Below are 3,248 nucleotides of genomic sequence, written 5' to 3'. Positions count from 1 at the left end.
CCCCCCCCCGCCCCTCCACCTCCCTCGTCCTCCTCCTGACAGCTCTGCTGGTTATCACTGTCTCTGGTATGTCAGTTATTCCTGGTCCACACTTCAGGACCAGGACTGACCTTAAATGGACATCACACACACACACACACACACACACAGCTGCTGCTGCTGCTGCTGCGGTGGTCTGTTCTCACACACACACACACACACACACACACCAGAGTTATTCCAGGTCAGGAGGGAAACATGTCGTTGATTGGTTAAAAGAGTTCCTTCATATTGATCAGATTAATTATTGATCAGATTAATAGAACCGTATTTCTTTTCTGTCACCTGCACGACATCTACACTGCATGACTACATTACTTTCACAGCCTCATCTGACTGTGATTAGATGTACAACTTTGAATCCTGCTACACTTCTGCCTACATCACAAGATGGTGAAGCACATAACTGTCTAGACTGTTCTTTGACTACTTATTTACCCAGACCAGACCTGTCAGATCAACCAGTTCCTGGTTCACTTTGGTTGTTTACTGATGGTTCATCTGTGAAAGACACCTTTGGTGTCACCTGTACTGCATACGCTGTGACAACTCTTACTTCAGTGTTGCTCTCTGACACACTTCCATCTTCTTTTCTGCTCAAGCAGCAGAACTGAAAGCTATGTGCATGGCGCTCCGCTATGCTTCTGGTTTTCCAGTCAAATTTACACTGATAGTAAATATGTTTTTAATGCTTGCCACACACACACAGCTATGTGGTATCTTTGTGATTTCTCCACATCATCAGGCAGTCCAGTAAAACATGCTCATCTTTTGAAAGACTTATGCCATGCTCTCTCTCTTCCTTCAGCTTTTGTACTATTGTACATTGCCCGGCATACACTGGTAGAACTGATCTTGTGTCCCTGGGCAATGCCTTAGCAGAGTGTACTGCTAGAGCTAGAGCTACTGGACAGCAGAGGTGGGACCAAGTCATTGCTTTGCAAGTCACAAGTAAGTCTTCTTTTTCTTTCGGCTTTGTCCCTTTTTCAGGGGTTGCCACAGCAAATCATTGATTTCCATCTCTCCCTGTTCTCTGTATCTTCTACTCTGACTCCAACTATCTGCATGTCTTCCCTCACTGCATCCATATATCTCCTCTTTGGCCTTCCTCTCTTTCTCCTACCTGGTAGCTCCATCTCTAACATTCTTCTACCAATGTATCCACTGTCCCTCCTCTGCACATGTCCAAACCATCTCAATCTGGCTCCTCTGTCTTTGTCTCCTAACCTTCCTGTCTGTGTTGTCCCTCTAATGACCTCATTCCTGATCCTGTCCATTCTTGTCACTCCTAAAGAGAATCTTAGCATCTTTAACTCTGTCACCTCCTCCAGCTGCATTAAAAAAAAAAAAGTTCCAGGAAGTTCTCTCAGAACTTCTATTTACTTTATTTATATTTTCGGACACTGTCTGTGTTGGTACCAGGAACTGTTCTGACCCCTAGTGACAGGACACTGTTACTGTTAATGTGTCAGATCCTGAAGTGGAAAATAGTCTTTGGTTATATTTGGGGATAGTGCCCTCTAGTGGATGAAGGATGTTATGGTAAGATTCTGTCGACACGTTGAGGGTCTGTGACTGTGGTGGATTTAACGAGAAAATAATAACCGTCGCTGGTTCCTGCTCTGGTACCAAGAACAGAACAGTTTTTATGGTACGTTTAAAGCACACGTGTCAAACATGTGTCAAGAATAAAAAACATTTAATGAAGACCTGATAAATTAAACGTTTTTTAAATCACAACAATAAACAATATTTAATATTATATAGTCAAGTCCGATAATATCGGCCGACCAATATTATCAGATCGATATGAACATATTATGCAGTAAAATATAAATATAAATAAATATTATCAGGCCTACGTTGGTATCGGTTGATATCGGAATCGGAAATTAAAAATGGAAAGTGTTTGGACAATATCGGCATATCGGATATCGGAAAAAGGTTAACATCTGACGTCCCTGATAATAAACAATTGCAAAAACATTTATTAATACATAATGAAGTAATTACAGCTGTACTGTCGTCCATTTACCACCGGTGATGCTGATGTGCCCCTCCCTCCCTCCCCCCCACCCTCCCCCGTTACTGCACATATTCTATTGGGTTGCTGCACTGGCACTCTGCCAACACAAGGGGGCACTGTTGCTTAGATTTTAAAGTGTGAATTTTAAGATGAACGACAACGTGTAAAATGTAGCAGCATTTATTTATTTATTTATTTATTTTTATATAATATAATCTTTGATTAAATGTCGTTTCATCTAATGTTTCTGTTCGTGACATTGTAATATATATATAAATATATAATCCTGATGCAGAAATATATTTATATATACACACACACACTGTGTAAATATATGTAAACACACACACACACACACACACACACATACAAACAAACAAATTCAGTTAAGACTTTAATTGACTCTTTATTGACTTCATACAAACAAACAAACAAACAAACAAACAAACAAAAATGTTACTGAACCGTTTTGGCTCCAGATTAAAAACCTGGATTAGATTAAAAACCTGGATTATCTTCACAGCCACGGTGTTCTGTGATGGGAGCTCTCTGTCCCCCCCTGGAGGAGGGGGAGATATCTGAGAACAATTTCAGGGAGATCCCGTTTGATGGTGAAGTAGGTGGCGCTGTTTGTCATTACTGTAGGATTTATGTGTTTAATCTGCAGTAAATATTTGATTTCAGTGTAATTATGGGATGGATTCCTGCAGAACTGCTGCGGTGTGTGTGTGTGTGTGTGTGTGTGTGTGTGTGTGCGCAGCTGTGGCATGGTAAAGAAGGCCAGGGCCCCCGAGACTAACGTGGCCACTTACCCGCTCCTGGGTTGCCATGGCGACAGGGAGACGGAAAAAAGGCTGTGGCAGCATCGCCATTAAAGGGGGAGAAGAACTCACACACACACACACACACACACACCTACACAGGGGGGGTCACAGACACTCTGGGGAAGGCCCAGGGACCAGGGCCATGGACCAGGACCATGGACCAGGACCATGGGTCTCATTACCATCAGTCCACCACAGACCAGTCTGTGAGGCTGCAGCAGAGGTTCAGACACCAGGACTGACGCTGCTGCACCAGCAACAACATCAGCATCAGCATCAGCATCAGCATCAGCATCAGCATCAGCATCAGCATCAGCATCAGCATCAGCATCAGCATCAGCATCAGCATCAGCATCAGC

The sequence above is a fragment of the Cynoglossus semilaevis genome, chromosome 14 (genome assembly GCF_000523025.1).
Source record: "Cynoglossus semilaevis isolate Cse_v1.0 chromosome 14, Cse_v1.0, whole genome shotgun sequence".
Taxonomy (NCBI): domain Eukaryota; kingdom Metazoa; phylum Chordata; class Actinopteri; order Pleuronectiformes; family Cynoglossidae; genus Cynoglossus; species Cynoglossus semilaevis.
The sequence above is the reverse complement of the archived record's forward strand: the minus strand, read 5'-3'. Positions refer to the sequence as shown.